The sequence below is a fragment of the Heterodontus francisci genome, chromosome 5, assembly GCF_036365525.1.
Source record: "Heterodontus francisci isolate sHetFra1 chromosome 5, sHetFra1.hap1, whole genome shotgun sequence".
Classification (NCBI taxonomy): domain Eukaryota; kingdom Metazoa; phylum Chordata; class Chondrichthyes; order Heterodontiformes; family Heterodontidae; genus Heterodontus; species Heterodontus francisci.
The window spans coordinates 6,484,804-6,505,717 of NC_090375.1; positions in this window are offsets into that span (position 1 = coordinate 6,484,804).

Genomic DNA, 20,914 nt, shown 5'->3' on the forward strand with positions numbered 1-20,914 from the left:
TGGTCGGGGGAGGGGTTGGGGTTTTGTGGGGGAGGGGATAGCGTGGTTGGGGGAGGGGTTGGGGTTTTGTGGGGGAGGGGATAGCGTGGTTGGGGGAGGGGTTGGGGTTTTGTGGGGGAGGGGATAGCGTGGTTGGGGGAGGGGTTGGGGTTTTGTGGGGGAGGGGATAGCGTGGTTGGGGGAGGGGGTTGGGGTTCTGTTGGGGGAGGGGAGGGGAGGGGATAGGGTGGTTGGGGGAGGGGTTGGGGTTTTGTGGGGGGAGGGGAGGGGATAGGGTGGTTGGGGGAGGGGGTTGGGGTTTTGTGGGGGGGAGGGGAGGGGATAGCGTGGTTGGGGGAGGGGGTTGGGTGTATTTGGGGTGAGGGCTGTGTGAAGGGATGGGGGTGGTCCGTGGGAATTGCTGCTGGGACTGAAGTTGGAGATTTTGGTAGGGGAAACTGGAGCTGGGAAACAGGGATTAAACTGGGAATTAAGTAATGATGCACAGTGACAACAGTGTTTCCCATCAACAAGATGCACTGCAGCAACTCACCAAGGCTCCTGAGACAGCAGCTTCCAAACCCACAACCTCTGTAAACTAGAAGGACAAGGGCAGAAGCTGCAATAACTGGTATTTATATCGCAAAACGTCCATGAGATCAACATCACCTCCACGTCCTCCACCAAATCTTACAATGTCCTGATTTAGATCTGCCGTTCCTTAACCATCACTGCGCTGAGTATGAGGGCCTTGCTGAACACGTCTCCACTTTCTCACACTTCCTCTCTCTCCACAGCCCTGTATCAATCCCCAAACTAATCCCACTGTCCCACTCTCTCCCCATATCCTGTATCAATCCCAAACTAATCCCACTGCCCCACTCTCTCCCCATATCCTGTATCAATCCCGAACTAATCCCACTGTCCCACTTTCTCCCCACAGCCCTGTATCAATCCCCAAACTAATCCCAGTGCCCCGCCCTCTCTCCACAGCCCTGTATCAATCCCCAAACTAATCCCAGTGCCCCGCTCTCTCCCCATAGTCCTGTATCAATCCCCAAACTAATCCCACTGCCCTGCTCTCTCCCCACAGCCCTGTATCAATCCCCAAACTAATCCCAGTGCCCCGCTCTCTCCCCATAGTCCTGTATCAATCCCCAAACTAATCCCAGTGCCCCGCTCTCTCCCCATAGCCCTGTATCAATCCCCAAACTAATCCCACTGCCCTGCTCTCTCCCCACAGCCCTGTATCAATCCCCAAACTAATCCCACTGCCCCGCTCTCTCCCCATAGCCCTGTATCAATCCCCAAACTAATCCCACTGCCCTGCTCTCTCCCCACAGCCCTGTATCAATCCCCAAACTAATCTCACTGCCCCGCTCTCTCCCCCATAGCCCTGTATCTTCCTCTGATTCAAATATTTATGCAATATTCCCTAAAAGATGTGATGTTCTCTTCCTCCCCTTCTCTGCCTGTGACTAGTCATTCCATACTCCAACAACCCTCTGTCCAGTGAAATTTCTCCTGACTGCTCTCCAAGGGATGATATCTTAGAAGGGTCCTCAGATCAGGCCATATGGGTAGAACTTAAAAACAAAATAGGGGGCAATCAGTTGGCTGGGAGTGTACTACAGGTCTCCAAACTTTCAGGGGGAGATAGAGGAGCAGGTATGTAGGCAAATCTCAGAGAGGTATAAAAATAATAGTGTAATAATAGTAGGGGATTTCAACTTCCCCAATATTAACAGGTATAGTCTGAGTACAAAAGGCTTAAAGGGGGCGGAATTCTTAAAATACATACAGGAAAGCTTTTTGAGCCAGTATGTAGAAAGCCCTGCAAGAGAAGGGGCAGTACCGGACCTAATCCTGGGGAATGAAGCTGGACAAGTGGTAGAAGTGTCAGTGGGGGAGCATTTCAGGGATAGTGACCATAACTCTGTAAGATTTAAGGCAGTTATGGAAAAGGAAAAAGATGGACCGGGAATAAAAGTACTGAATTGGGGGAAGGCCGATTTCTATCTGATAAAACAGGATCTGGCCAAAGTGGACTGGGAGCAGCTACTTGTAGGAAAGTCTACATCAGACCAGTGGGAGTCATTCAAAGAGGAAATAGTGAGAGTTCAGAGCCAACATGTTCCTGGAAAGGTGAAGGGTAGGACCCAGGGAGCCCTGGATGTCAGGGGATATAGAGTATTGGTTCAGGAACAAAAAGGAGGCTTATGGCAGATTCAGAACGCTGAAAACAGCGGAGGCACGAGAGGAGTATAGAAAGTGTAGGGGGGTACTTAAAAAAGTAATTGGGAGAGCGAAGAGGGGACATGAAAAAACACTGTTAGGCAAGATAAAGGAAAAACCTAAGGTGTTCTATAAGTATATTAAGGGCAAGAGGGTAACCAAGGAAAGAGTCGGGCCCATTAGGGACCAAAGTGGCAATGTGTGTGTGGAGTCAGAGGATATAGGTGAGGTTTTAAATGATTACTTTTCAACTGTGTTCACTATGGAGAAGGATGATGTAGGTGTGGAGATCAGGGAGGGGGATTGTGATATACTTGAACATATTAGCATTGAAAGGGAGGAAGTATTAGCTGTTTTAGCGGGTGTAAAAGTGGATAAATCCCCAGGCCCAGATGAGATGTATCCCAGGTTGTTATGTGAGGCAAGGGAGGAGATAGCGGAGGCTCTGACAAAATTTTCAAATCCTCTCTGTCCACAGGAGAGGTACCAGAGGACTGGAGGACAGCGAATGTGGTGCCATTATTCAAGAAGGGTAGCAGAGATAAACCAGGTAATTACAGGCCGGTGAGTCTAACATCAGTGGTTGGGAAAATATTGGAAAAATTCTGAGGAATAGGATTAATCAGGGATAGTCAGCATGGCTTTGTCAGGGGGAGATCGTATCCAACAAACTTGATTGAATTTTTCGAAGCGGTGACTAGATGTGTAGATGAGGGTAGGACAGTTGATGTAGTCTACATGGACTTCAGTAAGGCTTTTGATGAGGTCCCGGATGGGAGATTGGTTAAGAAGTTAAGAGCCCGTGAGATCCAGGGCAATTTGGCAAATTGGATCCAAAATTGGCTTAGTGGCAGGAGGCAGAGGGTGATGGTCGAGGGTTGTTTTTGTGAGTGGAAGCCTGTGACCAGTGGTGTATCACAGGGATCGGCGCTGGGACCCTCGCTGTTTGTAGTGTACATAAATGATTTAGACATGAATATATGAGGTATGATCAGTAAGTTCGCAGATGACACGAAAATTGGTGGTGTCGTAAATACTGAGGAGGAAAGCCTTAGATTACAGGACGATATAGATGGGCTGGTAAGATGGGCGGAGCTGTGGCAAATGGAATTTAATCCTGAGAAGTGTGAGGTGATGCATTTTGGGAGGACTAACAAGGCAAGGGAATATGTAATGGATGGTAGGACCCTAGGAAATACAGAGGGTCAGAGGGACCTTGGTGTACTTGTCCATAGATCACTGAAGGCAGCAGCACAGGTAGATAAGGTGGTTCGGAAGGCATATGGGATACTTGCCTTTATTAGCTGAGGCATAGAATATAAGAGCAGGGAGGTTATGATGGAGCTGTATAAAATGCTAGTTAGGCCACAGCTGGAGTACTGTGTACAGTTCTGGTCACCACAGTATAGGAAGGATGTGATTGCACTGGAGAGGGTGCAGAGGAGATTCACCAGGATGTTGCCTGGGCTGGAGCATTTCAGCTATGAAGAGAGACTGAAAAGGCTAGGGTTGTTTTCCTTAGAGCAGAGAAGGCTGCGGGGGGACCTGATTGATGTGTACAAGATTATGAGGGGCATTGATAGATTAGATAGGAGAAACTTTTTCCCTTAGCGGAGGGGTCGAGAACCAGGGGCATAGATTTAAGGTAAGGAGCAGGAGGTTTAGAGGGGATTTGAGGAAAAGTTTTTTCACTCAGAGGGTGGTTGGAATCTGGAACACACTGCCTGAAGAGGTGGTTGAGGCAGGAATCCTCACAACATTTAAGAAGTATTTAGATGAGCACTTGAAATGCCATAGCATACAAGGCTACGGGCCAAGTGTTGGAAAGTGGGATTAGAATAGTTAGGTGTTTGATAACATACAAGTCTGATGAAGGGTCAGTGACCATAAACGTTAACTCTGCTTCTCTTTCCACAGATGCTGCCAGACCTGCTGAGTGGTTCCAGCATTTCTTGTTTTTATTTCAGATTTCCAGCATCCGCAGTATTTTGCTTTTATTATAACATACAAGTCTACTGGCCAAGTGCTGGAAAATGGGAAACAGAAAGTGGCGAGGCGGGGAGCGAGTGGCGAGCTGACGGGTGCAGGAAGGAGTGGGATACTGTTGGGGGTGGGATGGAGGTGGCGATCGCAACCATTGAGGGGGTTTTGGCATCATTTGTTTTTTGTGATAAATTGAACAGCGCCATCTTTATTGCAGACAGTGACGTTTCAGTGGATGAGGCTGCATTTGCACATGTGCCAGTACTGCAACATCTGGTGGTTCCATTGTCAGCAAACACAGCCTTTTTGATAAAGCCCAGGCTGTGCAATTTGCAGGCACAGCTAGCAGCAACTGAGAGTGCTGGGAATCACAAGACAGCAAGAAAGATCGATATACTAGAATGCCCATTACAACCTCAGGATGTCCTCAAGCACTTTACAGCCAGACACGCACTTGTGACGTGCAGTCACTGTTGTAATGTAGGAAATATGGCAGCATCTTGCACACAGCAAGCTCCCACAAACAACAATTAGATAAATGACAGGACATCTATTTTAATGATGTTGGTTCAGCAATAAATATTGGTCAGGACATCGAGGAGAACTCATCTTCCAATCGGGCCATGGGATGTTTCACACCCACCTGGAAACACAGATGAGGCCTTGGTTTAGCATCTCATCTGAAAGACAGGACCTTCAACAGTGCAGCACTCCCTCAATACGGACCCTCCGACAGTGCAGCATTCCCTCAATACGGACTCTCCGACAGTGCAGCATTCCCTCAATACGGACTCTCCGACAGTGCAGAGCTCCCTCAGTACTGACCCTCCGACAGTGCAGGGCTCCCTCAGTACTGACCCTCCGACAGTGCAGCACTCCCTCAATACGGACCCTCCGACAGTGCAGCATTCCCTCAATACGGACTCTCCGACAGTGCAGAGCTCCCTCAGTACTGACCCTCCGACAGTGCAGGGCTCCCTCAGTACTGACCCTCCGACAGTGCAGGGCTCCCTCAGTACTGACCCTCCGACAGTGCAGCACTCCCTCAATACGGACCCCCCGACAGTGCAGCATTCCCTCAATACGGACCCCCTGACAGTGCAGCACTCCCTCAGTACTGACCCTCTGACATTGCAACGCTCCCTCAGTACTGACCCTCCAACACTGCAGCACTCCCTGAGTACTGACCCTCCGACATTGTGGCACTCCCTCAGTACTGACCCTCTGACAATGCAGCACTCACTCAGTACTGACCCTCTGACTGTGCAGCACAACCTCAGTACTGACCCTCCGACAGTGCAGCACTCCGTCAGTACTGACCCTCTGTCAATGCGGCACTCCCTCAGTACTGACATTCCGACAGTGCAGCACTCCCTCAGTAATGACCCTCTGACAATGCAGTACTCTCTCAGTATTCGGGTCTCAGCCTGTGACACGGGCCCTGCCTGGTTGATCTGTACACCTCCATTTTGCACATTCCCAGTGAGCTGCGCCTTCCCCAGACTCCTCTCTCATTGTCTGCTGCACCATTTGTGTTGCAGTCTGAACCAAATCAATTGCTGTTGTACTGAGTGATAACATCAGCTGATTACCTCAGAGATTGGCCATGAACCAGCCGCCTAAACAATCTTATTACCATTAACACCAACACATCACAATAAATTCTTTTATTCCTTTATTGTCCTCGATAAGGGAAGCAACCGCCCTTGGGAATGAGGCGTCCTGTACAACAACTGAGCAGATGTGTTGTAAGTGGGGCACACGTCCAGAAATACACTCAAATCATCAAATCCTTCATCGTCAGTACTATGGGGCAGAGGATTCTTTCACCGTTTTTTCATGAATGGAACTTGGATACGAGCTGAGTTAAAATGTGTTCTTTTAGCTAAAGCTCTGCCTGTTACTTACTGCAGGGTGCCTTGGTGTAGCTACTCGATGTCAAGCTAGCTCCAGGTTACCAGAGAGTCTCGGCTCATGAACTTCAAGGGGAATTTCAATCCCAGATACCACACCAAATGGGAAATCAATCTCAGACTCTCTCTGGCCAAGTCATTTGCCTACTTTATCATTCTCAGGATGGTTTCACTGCCAAGGCCAGTATTTGTTGCCCATCCCTAATTGCCTTTGAGAACACAAGAAATAGGAGCGGGAGTAAACCCGGACCTATGGAGCCCTCTCCGCCATTCAATACGATCAGAGAAACAGAGAAAAATTACGGCACAGAAGGAGACCATTCAGCCCATCGTGTCTGTGCCGGCTGAAAAAAACTAGCCGCCCGATCTAGTCCCACCTTCCAGCACCTGGTCCGTAGCCTTGCAGGTTACAGCACTTCAGGTGCAGGTCCAAGTACCTTTTAGATGGGTTGAAGGTTTCTGCCTCCACCACCATTACTGGCAGTGAATTCCAGACACCCACCACCCTCTGGCTGAAAACGTTTTCCCTCATGTCATAGAAACATAGAAAATAGGAGCAGGAGTAGGCCATTCGGCCCTTCGAGCCTGCTCCACCATTCACCATGATCATGGCTGATCATCCAACTCAGTAACCTGTTCCAGCTTCCGCCCCATACCCTTTGATCTCTTTAGACCCAACAGCTATATCAAACTCCTTCTTGAAAACATATAATGTTTTGCCCTCAACTGATTTCTGTGGTAGCGAATTCCACAGGCTCACCACTCTCTGGGTGAAGAAATTTCTCCTCAATTCAGTCCTGAAAGGTTTACCCCGTATCCTTAGACTACGACTCCTGGTTCTGGACTCCCCCACCGTCGGGAACATCCTTCCTGCATCTACCCTGTCAAGTCCTGTTAGAATTTTATATGCTTCTATGAGATCCCCCCTCACTCTTCTGAACTCCTGCGAATGTAATCCTAACCGACTCAATCTCTCCTCATACGTCAGTCCCACCATCCCAGGAATCAGTCTGGTAAACCTTCTCTGCTCTCCCTCTATAGCAAGAACATCCTTCCTCAGATAAGGAGACCTTAACTGCATTAACCGCACACAATATTCCAGGTGTGACCTCACCAAGGCCCTGTATAATTGCAGCAAGACATCCCTGCTCCTGTACTCGAATCCTCTCGCTGTGAAGGCCAAAATACCATTTGCCTTTTTTACTGCCTGTTGCACCTGCATGCTTACCTTCAGCGACTGGTATACGAGAACACCCAGGTCTTGCTGCATATTCCCTTTTCTCAGTTTATAGCCGTTCAGATAATAATCTGCCTTCCTGCTTTTGCTACCAAAGTGGATAACCTCACATTTATCCACATTATACTGCATCTGCCATGCATTAGCCCACTCACTCAACTTGTCCAAATCACCCTGAAGCCTCTCTGCATCCTCCTCACAACTCACCCTCCCACCCAGTTTTGTGTCATCTGCAAATTTGGAGATATTACATTTAGTTCCCTCATCTAAATCATTAATATGGATTGTGAATAGCTGGGGTCCTAGCACCGATCCCTGCGGTACCCCACTAGTCACTGCCTGCCATTCGGAAAAAGACCCATTTATCCCTACTCTTTGTTTCCTATCTGCCAACCAATTTTCTATCCATCGCAATACACTACCCCCAATCCCATGCGCTTTAATTTTACATGCTAATCTCTTATGTGGGACTTTGTCGAAAGCCTTCTGAAAGTCCATAGAAACCACATCCACTGGCTCCCCCTCATCAACTCTACTAGTTGCATCCTCGAAGAATTCTAGTAGATTTGTCAAGCATGATTTCCCTTTCGTAGATCCATGCTGACTCTGCCCGATTCTACCACTGTTCTCTAAGTGCTCTGCTATAAAATCTTTGATAATGGACTCGTGAATTTTACCCACTACCGACGTCAGGCTGTCTGGTCTATAATTCCCTGCTTTCTCTCTACCTCCCTTTTTAAATAGTGGGGTTACATTAGCTACCCTCCAATCTGTAGGAACTGTTCCAGAGCCCATAAAATCTTGGAAGATGACCACCAATGCATCCACTATTTCTGGGGCCACTTCCTTAAGTACTCTGGGATGCATACCATCAGGCCCTGGAGATTTATCGGCCTTCAATCCCATCAATTTCCCCAACACCATTTCTCTACTAATACTGATTTCTTTCAGTTCCTCTCTCTCACTAAGTTCTGTGTTCCCCAACATTTCTGGTATGATAATGGTATGATGTCACCACTAATCCTTCTACCAATCACCTTAAATCTGTGCCCCCTGGTAATTGACCTCTCCGCTAGGTGAAACAGGTCCTTTCTCTCTGCTCTATCTAGGCCCCTCATAATTTTGTACACCTCAATTAAGTCACCCTCAGTCTCCACTGTTCTAAGGGAAACAACCCCAGCCTATCCAATCTTTCCTCACAGCTGCAACTTCTAAGCCCTGGCAAAATTCTTGCAAATCTCCTCTGTACTCTCTCCAGAGCAATTATGTCCTTTCTGTAATGTGGTGACCAGAACTGTACACAATAGTCCAGCTGTGCCCTAACCAGAGTTTTATACAGTTCCAGCATCACATCCCTGCTTTTGAATTCTATACCTCGGCCAATAAAGGAAAGCATTCCATATGCCTTCTTCACCACTCTATCTACCTGTCCTGCCACCTTCAGGGACCTGTGAACATGCACTCCAAGGTCTCTCACTTCTTCTACCCCTCTCAATATCCTCCCGTTTATCGCTTTATTTGCCCTTCCCAAATGCATTACTTCACACTTCTCTGGATTGAATTCCATTTGCCACTTTTCTGCCCACTCAACCAAACCATTGATATCATTCTGGAGTCTACGGCTATCCTCTTCACTATCAACTACATGGCCAATTTTTATGTCATCAGCAAATTTCCCAATCATGCCTCCCACATTTAAGTCCAAATCATTAATATACACCACAAACAGCAAGGGACCCAACACTGAGCGCTGTGGAACACCACTGGAAACAGCTTTCCATTCGCAAAAATATCTGTCGACTACTACCCTTTGTTTCTTGTCCCCGAGCCAATTCTTGATCCAACCTGCCACATTCCCCTGTATCCCATGGGCTTTCATTTTACTGACCAGTCTGCCATGCAGGACCTTGTCAAATGCCTTACTAAAATCCATGTAGACCACATCCACTGCATTACCCTCATCAGTCCTTCTTGTTACTTCCTTAGAAAACTCAGTCAGGTTAGTAAGACATGACCTTCCCTTAACAAATCCATGCTGACTATCCCTGATCAGTCCGTGCCTTTCTAAGTGACAGTTTATCCTGTCTCTCAGAATAGATTCTAACAATTTATCCAGCACCACGGTCAGACTGACCGGCCTGTAATTATTTGGCCTATCCCTCACGCCCTTTTTAAACAATGGTATAATGTTCGCAGACCTCCAATCATCTGGTACCTCGTCCATATCCAGAGAGGATTTGAAGATGATCCTCAGAGCATCCACTATTTCCTCCCTGGCTTCCTTTAACAACCTGAGATGCAATCCATCCGGCCCTGGCGATTTATCCACTTTCAAGGATGTCAGACCCTCTAGTATTTCCTCTCTCATTATACTTATCTAATATTTCACACTCCTCCTCTTTAACTACAATGTCTGCATCAACCCTCTCTTATGTGAAAACAGAGACAAAAAACTCATTAAGAACACTGCCCACATCTTCTACATCCACGCATGAGTTCCCTTGTACATCTCTGATAGGCCCTACCCTTTCCTTAGTTATCCTCTTGCTCTTAATGTACTGATAAAACATCTTCGGGTTTTCCTTGCTTTTACCTGCCAATAATTTTTCATGTCCTCTCTTTGCTTTCCTAATTTCCTTTTTACTTCACCTCTGCATTTTCTATACTCCTCTAGGCTTTCTAAAGTATTAAGTTTTTTGTGACTGTCATAAGCTTTCTTTTTCTGCTTCCCACAAACCCGATAGAAGGCGGGAGAGTGAAAGGAAGGCAAGTAGCCGGATACAGGAAGGGACAGCTGGGAATGCCCCAGGATCCCCTCCACAGGCTAGAAAAGAAGGGTGGGAGTGAGGTCCACAAACCGAAGTGTTATTGTCACAAGTGGGACATCTTCGTTCAGAATTCTGGAAGTTGCGAGGTAAACCCCGGGGACTTGTTGGGGGAAACAAAGCTAATGCAGAGAAAGGGGCTCTGACTGAGAGTACAGCAGATCGGGCTGTAGCTTTGACAGCAGCTGTAAAAGCAGATACAAAAACCAGTATAAGTGTAGGGGTTGAGAATAAGATACCTGAAAGTTATCGGGAATTCTTGTTGAAAGGAAAAGTAACTCCTTATCCCTCAAATGAGGCAGGTAAACCTATCGATATACTTATAGAATCATAGAAAGTTACTCAGCACAGAAAGAGGCCACTTGGCTCATCCTGTCTGTCGGCTGAAAAATGATCCACCTATTCTAATCCCACCTTCCAGCATTTGGTCTGTAGCACTACAACTTACGGCACTTGAGGTGCATATCCAGACACCTTTTGAATGAATTGAGGGTTTCTGCCTCAACTACCCTTTCAGGCAGTGAGTTCCAGGCCATCACCACCCTCTGGGTGAAAAAACTTTTCCTCATTTCCCCTCTAAGTTTTCTACCAATCACTTTAAATCTATGCCCCCTCGTCACTGACCTCTCTGCTAAGTTAAATAGACCCTTCTCCTCCACTCTATCCAGGCCCCTCAAAATTTTGTACATTTCAATCAGATCCCCCCTCAGCCTTCTCTGTTCCAAGGAGAACAACCCCAGCCTATCCAATCTTTCCTCATAGCTGCATTTTTCCAGTCCTGGCAACATCCTCGTAAATCTCCTCTGTACCCTCTCTAGTGCAATTACATCCTTTCTGTAATGAGGTGACCAGAACTGCACACACTACTCAAGTTGTGGCCTAACCAATGAGTTATACAGTTCCAGCATAATCTCCCTGCTCTTGTATTCTATACCTCGGCTAATAAAGGAAAGGATTCCATATGCCTTCTTAACCACCTTATCCACCTGTCCTGCTACCTTCAGGGATCTGTGGACATTCACTCCAAGGTCTCTCACTTCCTCCAGACTTCTCAGTATTTTCCCATTAATCATGTATTCCTTTGCCTTCCCAAATGCATCACCTCACATTTCTCCAGGTTGAATTCCATTTGCCACTTCTCTGCCCATCTGACCAGACCATCAATATCTTCCTGCAGTCTACAGTTATCCTCCTCGTTATCTACCACACAGCCAATCTTTGTGTCATCTGCAAACTTCTTGATCATGCCCCCTACATTTACAACCAAATCGTTAATATATACCACAAAAAGCAGGGGACCCAGTACTGAGCCCTGTGGAACACCACTGGAAACAGTCCTCCAGTCGCTAAAACACCCGTCAACAATTACCCTTTGTTTCCTGTCACTGAGCCAATTTTCTATCCACATTGCTGCATTTCCCTGGATCCCATGGGATTTTATTTTTGTAACCAATCTGCCATGTGGGACCTTGTTAAAAGCCTTGCTAAAATCCATGTAGACCACATCAACTGCACTACCCTCATCTCTCTTCCTTGTTACTTCTTCAAAAGATTTGATCAAATTGGTCAAACAAGATCTTCCCTTAACAAATCCATGCTGACTATCCTTGATTAACCTGTGCCTTTCTATGTGACAGTTTATCCTGTCTCTCAGAATAGATTCCAATAATTTGCCCACTACTGAGGTTAGACTGACTGGCCTGTAAGTATTCGGTCTATCCTTCGCTCCCTTTTTAAACAGAGGTACAACGTTAGCAATTCTCCAATCCTCCGGCACCACACCGAGTTATTCAGTGAGGCCTGGAAAATGATGGTCAGACCCTCTGCTATTTCCTCTCTTGCTTCTTTTAACAAACCCAGGATACATTTCATCTGGCCCTGGTGATTTATCAACTTTCAAGGATACTAATCTCATTAATACTGTGTTTATACTTAGGGATACAAGAGCAACACAAACTCTTTTGCTGGGGAAAGGTATAACATTTCCACTAGAGAGTGCACTGAATGCTAAAGTTTTAGTGCAAGGTATTGGCGGGGACTATATACCCGTACTTTTGTATTGAGTTCACCTAGAGTGTGACCTCATCTCTGTAGGAGTTGTCCATAGTTTTCCAGTAAAGGGAATTGACCTACTCCGAGGGAATGATTTGGCCAGCGCAAAAGTATTAGTTTCTCCCGTAGCCACAGAGAAACCGAGTGAAGTTAAAGAGACAGAAGAGTTACAGGAAAAAGTTACAGGAACTTTTCCTTTGTGTGTGGTAACCCGAACAGTGGCTAAACAAGTTCTATTGTCGGAGGTAAAATTGGCACCGCAGATAGATAGCTGACTATCTGAAACTTTCTTTGGGGATTTAGATAATCCAAATGAGATGTTTAACAAATCTTCTCTGATCACAGCACAGCAAGCTGATCCAGAGTTAAAGTGTCACAATCAGCTCTGACAGAAGCTGAGGCAAAAGGCGTTCCAGATGGCTATTATGTTAAAGGTGGGCTTCTGATGAGGAAGTGAAGACCGCCTCACACACCCTGTGGATGAAGAGTGGATGGTTGTTCAACAGATAGTGGTACCGGCTAAGTATCACCAGGAATTATTAAGGTTAACAGGAGATATGGGGATTAGGAAGACCAAATCACGTATAAGTCAACATTACTGGCTAGGCCTTACCAAAGATGTGGTGCAGTTTTGTAAAACATGCCATACGTGCCAGATTGTGGGAAAACTGCAACCTGCCATAAAACCGGTACCTCTAATTCCCAAACTAGTTACTGGAGAACCATTTAGTAGGGTGTTAGTAGACTGTGTAGGACCCTTACCAAAAACAACAGTGGGACACCAATATATACTCACTATCATGGATATGTCTACTCAATTCCGAGAGGCCATTCCCTTGAGGGCAATTACTGCTAAGATGGTAGGAGAGAAGTTAACCCAATTCTTTACGATATGGATTACCAATTGAAGTTCAATTGGATCAAGATTCCAATTTTATGTTTCAGATACTTCAAGAAGTTCTGGGTAAATTGGGTATCACACAGTTAAGGTCTTCAGCATATCACTCACAGACACAGGGAGCTTTAGAAAGGTACCATCAAACTCTCAATACAATGATTAGGGCATGCTGTCATGAATATCCGTGTGTGATTGGGATAAAGGACAAACTTTCTTTTATTTGCCACTAGAGATTCACCGAATGAGTCTACAGGTTTTAGTCCTTTTGAATTTGTTAACAGACATAAGATAAGAGGTCCTCTAAAACTAATTAGACTAATTAAAACTAGAGCTTCCCAAACCACTATGAAAAAACGGGCAGACAAGCACGCAAAGACCCGAACATTTCAACCAAGGAATGAAATATTAGTGTTATTACCATAACAGGTACCATATAAAGTCATCAAAAGAATTGGTAACACCCAGATCACCAGAAAAAGAGTCGACTGTGTCATATCAATATGTTAAAACAATGTTATCGCAGGGAGGAGGATAAGCAAGCATAGGTATGTCAAGTAATAGTGACCATGACGAATGAAAGGGATAGTGAAGATGAGGCAGAAGAAAGCCTAGACAATTCTCAAATTGAACCCCCTACTATCTGGTTAGCTGATACTGAATTGCTAGGAAGATTGGACACTATACTTTCATATTTAGATGCAGAACAATAAGAAAACCTAACAAGGCTACTCACAGCATTTAAAGGAGTCTGTCGGGATGTACAACCTTAGATGATGTGGATGTAGGAGAATCCGTTCCTATAAAACAACATCCTATTCAAGGATATTCGACAGTTAGGAAGGACAGGCAAAAAGGAAAAGGAGGTGGTGTTGTGCTGATAATAAGGGATGGGATCAGTACATTACTAAAGGAGGATCTCAGATTGGAAGAAGAAAATGTGGAATCTGTTTTGGAGCTAAGAAACAGCAAGGGGCAGCAAACATTGGTAGGATAAATTAAAAGCAAAATACTGCAGATGCTGGAAATCTGAAATAAAAATAAAGTGACTCTTCATCAGAACTGGCAGATATTAGAAATGCGAAAGGTTTTAAGCAAATAAAGCGGGGATGGGGCAAAAGATAACAAAAGAGGTGTTGATAGGACAGGGTCACAGAGGATAACTGACCAGAAGGTCATGGAGCAAAGGCAAGCGGGATGCTGAAAGACAAAGCGTTAGTACAGAGACGGTGTTAACTGACAGAAAAATGAACAGCCCTGGCCCCAAGCACAAACATGAAAAAAAAAGTGGGTAGGCACAGTAGAGGAAAACTAAACAAACTAAAATAAAATAGATATATAAAAAATAACTAAAAATAAAAAGGGGAGCCCATCATGCTCTGAAATTATTGAACTCAACGTTCAGTCCGGCAGGCTGTAGTGTGCCTAATCAGTAAATGAGATGCTGTTCCTTGAGGTTGCATTGACGTTCACTGGAACACTGCAGTAATCCCAGGACAGAGATGTGAACATGAGAGCAGGGGGATGTGTTGAAATGGCGAGCAACCGGAAGCTCGGGGTCATGCTTTCCGACTGAGCAGAGGTGTTCCACAAAGCGGTCACCCAGTCTGCACTTTGTCTCCCCAATGTAGAGGAGACCACATTGTGAGCAGTGAATATAGTATACTACATTGAAAGAAGTACAAGTAAATCGCTGCTTCACCTGAAAGGAGCATTTGGGGCCTTGGATAGTAGTAGTTGTTTGTAGGCCACCAAACAGTAGTGGTAGTATGGGCATGGTATTAATCAGGAGATTAGAGAAGCATGTGGCATGGGTAATCATGGGTGACTTCAAACTGCATATAGACTGGGTAAACCTAATGAGCACTAATGCTGCGGAGGATGAGTTTCTGGAGTGCGTTAGGGATGGTTTTCTAGAGCATACATTGAGGAACTGACTAGAGAACAGGCTATTTTAGATCTAGTATTATGTAATGAGAAAGGGCTAATTAATAATCTTGTTGTAAAAGAACCTTTAGGCATGAGTGACCATAATACGATAGAATTTTACATTATGTTTGAAAGTGAGGTAGTTCAATCTGAAGGCAGGGTGTTAAATTTGAACACAGGAAATTATGAAGGTATGAGAGGCAAATTGGCTCAGGTGGATTGGGAAAATACATTAAAAGGTATGACTGTACATAGGCAATGGATAGTCTTTAAATAAATATTACATAGTTTACAGCAACTATACATTCCTTCAAGGCACAAAAACCCCAAAAGTAAAGGCAGTCAACCGTGGATAACAAAGGAAGTTAAGGATTGTATAAGATTAAAAGAGAAGGCCTATAAAGTTGCCAGAAATAGTAGTAAACCTGAGAATTGGGAGGATTTTCGAATACAGCAAAGTAGGACCAAGAAACTGATAAAGAAATGGAGAATAGAATATAAATGTAAGCTAGGAAAAAATATAAAAATGGACTGCAAAAGCTTCTGTAAGTACGTAAAAAGGAAACGTTTAGCTAAGACAAATGTGGGTCCATTACAGGCATAATCAGGAGAATTTATACTGGGGAATAGAGAAATGGCAGAGAAGCTAAATGATTACTTTGTGTCTGTCTTCACTGAGGAAGATACAAGAAATCTCCCAGAATTAGAGATCAAAGGGATAGGGGGAATGAGGAATTGAAGGAAATTAGTATTAGTAAGAAGGTTGTATTGGAGAAATTAATGGGACTGAAGGTTGATAAGTCCCCAGGACCTGATATTCTACATCCCTGAGTGTTGAAAGAGGTAGCTATGGAGATAGTGGATGCATTGGTGATCGTCTTCTATAGATTCTGGAACAGTTCCTGCGGGTTGGAAGGTAGCAAATGTCACCCCATTATTTAAGAAGGGAGAGAGAAAACAGGGAATTACAGACCTGTTAGCCTTACATCAATCGTTAGGGAAAATGCTAGAATCTATTCTAAAGGATGTGATAAATGGATAATAATGATCTGATTGGGCAGAGTCAACTTGGATTTATGAATGGGAAATCAGATTTGATGAACCTTTTGGAGTTTTCTGAGGATGTTACTAACAGAATTGATAAAGCTGAGTTGGTGGACGTGGTATACTTGGATTTTCAGAAGATTTTTGATAAAGTCCCCCACAGGAGGTTGGTTAGCAAAATTAAAGCACATAGGATAGGAGGTAATATACTGGTGTGGATTAAGGATTGGTTAACAGGCAGAAAGCAGAGAGAATGAATAAATGGATCATTCTTGCATTGGCAGGCTGTGACTCGTGGGGTACTGGAGGGATCAGTGCTTGGGCCCCAACTGTTCACAATATATATCAATGATTTGGATGTGGGGACCAAATGTATTTCCAAGTTCGCGGATGACACAAAACAAGGTGGGAATGTGTGTTGTGAGGAAGATGCAAAGCAGCTTCAAGGGGATTTGGACCGACTTAGTGAGTGGGCAAGAATGTGGCAGATGGAATATAATGTGGAAAAATGTGAGATTATCCATTTTGGTAGGAGGAACAGATGTGCAGAGTATTTCTTAAATAGTAAGAGATTAGAAAGTGTAGATGTACAAAGGGACCTGGGTGTCCTCGTCAACAAGTCACTGAAAGCTAACATACAGGTGCAGCAAGCAATTAAGAAGGCTAATGGTATGTTAGCCTTTATCGCAAGACGATTTGAGTACAGGAGTAGTGAAGTTTTGCTTCAATTGCATAGAACCTTGGTTAGACTGCACTTGGAGTACTGTGTGCAGTTTTGGTCCCCTTACCTTAGGAAGGATATTATTGCCATAGAGGGAGTGCAACAAATGTTCAGCAGACTTGTTCCCAGGATAGTGGGACTGACCTATGAAGAGAGATTGGGGAAATTGGGCCTGTATTCTCTAGAGTTTCGAAGAATGAGAGGTGATCTCATTGCATGGATGCAGCTAAGATATTTCCCCTGGTTGGGGAGTCTAGAACCAGGGGACACAATTTCAAAATGAGGGGGAAGCCACTTAGGACAGAGATGAGGAGAAATTTCTTTACAGAGGGTTGTGAATCTTTGTAATTCTCTACCACAGAGGGCTGTGGAAGCTCAGTCATTGAGAATGTTTAAAGCAGAGATTGACAGATTTCTAAATACCAATGACATAAGAGGACATGGGGATAGTATGGGAAAAAGGCATTGAAGTGGATAATCAGCCATGATCGTATTGAATGGTGGAGCAGGCTCGATGGGCTGAATGGCCTACTCCTGCTCCTATGTTCCTACCACTTAAGTCCAGACAAACAGGCCCAAGTAAAAACAAAAATCAAATACATGCTGGAAAACAACTTAATTGAACCTAGTGAAAGCAGCTGAAGTTCACCAATAGTATTAGCGCCTAAACCTGATGGGTCAACCAGACTTTGCATAGACTACAGAAAAGTTGATGCAGTAACAAAAGCAGACTCCTACCCAATTTCCCGCTTGGAAGACTGTATTGACAGAGTGCCATGCTTCTTACAAAGATAAATTTGTTAAAGGGATACTGGCAAGTTCCTTTAACACCCTGAGCTAAAGAAATATCAGCTTTTGTCACACCAGACGGTCTTTACTAGTGCCGAGTGATGCCATTCGGGCTAACAAAATGCCCTGGCTACCTTTCAGGTGCAGTGGTTAGCACCGCAGCCTCACAGCTCCAGCGACCCGGGTTCAGTTCTGGGTACTGCCTGTGCAGAGTTTGCAAGTTCTCCCTGTATCTGCGTGGGTTTCCGCCGGGTGCTCCGGTTTCCTCCCACAGCCAAAGACTTGCAGGTTGATAGGTAAATTGGCCATTGTAAATTGCCCCTAGTGTAGGTAGGTGGTAGGAGAATGGTGGGGATGTGGTAGAGAATATGGGGTTAATGTAGGATTAGTATAAATGGGTGGTTGTTGGTCGGCACAGACTCTGTGGGCCGAAGGGCCTGTTTCAGTGCTGTATCTCTAAATAAATAAAAATAAAATAAATGTGGTAGCCACTGTTCCAAACTGTGCAGTGCATCTTGATGATGTGCTGCTATACAGTAACACTTGGGAGGAACACTTGAAACAGCTAGAAACTCTGTTTAAAAAATTACAAGCAGCTAATTTAGTAGTAAACCTGGCCAAAAGCGAATTTGCAAAAGTGAGAGTGACCTACCTTGGGCATATAGTGGGGCAAGGACAAGTGTTGCCAAGAATGGTGAAAGTACAAGCCTTGGTGCAGCTATGAGGAAAGATTGGATTGGCTAGGGTTGTTTTCCTTGGAACAGAGGAGGCTGAGAGGTGACTTTTGAAAAGCAGGTGGCCATTTTGACTAATGAACCAGTGTTGGCTGCTCCAAATTTCACTAAGCCCTTCGAGGTAGCGATTGATGCTAGTGATCTGGGAGTCAGTGCAGTCCTGTTACAAGATGACAAATTGGGCACAGAAAGATTAGTGGGATACTTTTCAAAAAAACTAAATTGACACCAACAAAGATATTCCACCGTGGAAAAAGAAACGTTAGGTCTATTATTGGCTCTTATACTTCAAAATTTTTATGTCTGCCATACCTACAGAGAAACACTGATAATATATATTGACCATAACCCATTAACCTTTGTGGGAAAATTTAAAACCCAGAATGCCAGAATATTCTGATGGAGTTTACTGTTACAATCGTATCACTTAAAGATTGTTCACATTTCGGGAAAAGATAATGTCATTGCACATGTTTTGTCGCAAATTGAACTTTGAGTTGTATGAGTAAAGATGGTACAAAGCAAAATTGTATTAATTACAAGTATAGAGTCAATGGGTGTTCAAAATGTTTTCAACTTCTGTTTTTTTATACATTGTAATGAAACATTAAAAAATTGCATTTCATCATTTCGTCAAGGGAAGACGTGTTACAGAAGTTCCATATTTTTTTGTTAAAACTTGGAATCTATATTTTTAAAACTGACATTTGGGTGTTTTTTTTTAAAAGTAGGTTGACCTGTAAACAAGTTTTTCTGGAAAGCATGTGATTTCCAGGAAACATAGCCGGGGGTTTCAACCTAAGAGCTACCCTTTGTTGTGACAAGAGAGAATTTCTGATTGCAATGGGACTGACTTGGAAAGTTTAGTTTCACTTTGAACTGTTAACAGATGCTGGTTTTTGGACTAAAAGCAGGAAGTTGGAATCTGCCTATGGACCTGCCAGGGGATCAGAAGAATGACCAAATAACTGTTACCTCTCATGGAGGAATCCCTGCTAGTGAAAAGCAAAAGCCTGTATGAAGTGGTACTCTTGCCTCCTGCATTTTTAAGAAACCCTGAATGGTTGCAGAAACCTTGCATCTTTAAAAAGGACTTTTGCATCAAATGTGTGAGAACTGACAACTATTGCTGCACACCTGATGGAAGATCTATGTGAAGCTTCTGCAGTTGAATTTCTTTGAACGCCTACCTGAAACAGATTGTTCATCAACCTCGCCTGGAAAGACTCTGAGTGGCATACAACTATTTGACTTTGGGACACCTTGCACATCCAAAGGACTTCCATCTCTTTGCTTCAGTATAAGTTTTTTTAAAAATTCCTTTTATTCCTTTGAAACAGCTGTAAACAAAAATCCCTTTTCCCCGTTTAACCTGTTCTTGGATGTATGTGCATGTGCGTGAGGGCTAGGATAATAATATGGGGCTTTAATATTTTGATTCACGTATATATTTATTTCATTATTGGTTAAGACTTGGTTTTATAATAAATGGATAATTTTGTTGTTTATTAAAGAAACCTGGTGGTGTGATTTATTCTGAGGACAAATAGAGTATCTAATTGGCTGTTTCGGTAAGTGGGAACATTTATTGATATGCTGTGACCTGTGGAGAGGTGGGGCTGAATTAACAGTGCACTCCTCCTGCCTCGGTTGGAACACCATTAATGTTAAAATAGGAGGTATGAACTCCCCAGAACAATTTACACGACAAGAGTTCACGTTTTAAGACTTTTATTACAACAACGAAACCAAAAGAAATCCCCATTAACTAAGTAGTACGTTCTAAGTAGCTGATAGGCCAGATTACAGGGAAAGGTATTTTATTCCCTGACCTCAGTTACTGGGCTCTGACCCCAGTTACTGGGCTCTGACCCCCGGCTCTCACTTCACCCTGACCTCAGTTACTGGGCTCTGACCCCCGGCTCTCACTTCACCCTGACCTCAGTTACTGGGCTCTGACCCCCGGCTCTCACTTCACCCTGACCTCAGTTACTGGGCTCTGACCCCCGGCTCTCACTTCACCCCGACCTCGGTTACTGGGCTCCGACCCCCGGCTCTCACTTCACCCTGACCCCAGTTACTGGGCTCTGACCCCCGGCTCTCACTGCACCCCGACCTCGGTTACTGGGCTCCGACCCCCGGCTCTCACTTCACCCTGACCCCAGTTACTGGGCTCTGACCCCCGGCTCTCACTTCACCCTGACCTCAGTTACTGGGCTCCGACCCCCGGCTCTCACTGCACCCCGACCTCGGTTACTGGGCTCCGACCCCCGGCTCTCACTTCACCCTGACCCCAGTTACTGGGCTCCGACCCCCGGCTCTCACTTCACCCTGACCCCAGTTACTGGGCTCTGACCCCCGGCTCTCACTGCACCCCGACCTCGGTTACTGGGCTCCGACCCCCGGCTCTCACTTCACCCTGACCCCAGTTACTGGGCTCTGACCCCCGGCTCTCACTTCACCCTGACCTCAGTTACTGGGCTCCGACCCCCGGCTCTCACTGCACCCCGACCTCGGTTACTGGGCTCTGACTTCTCCCCCCCACAACCTCGGCTCTCACTGCACCCCCACCTTGATT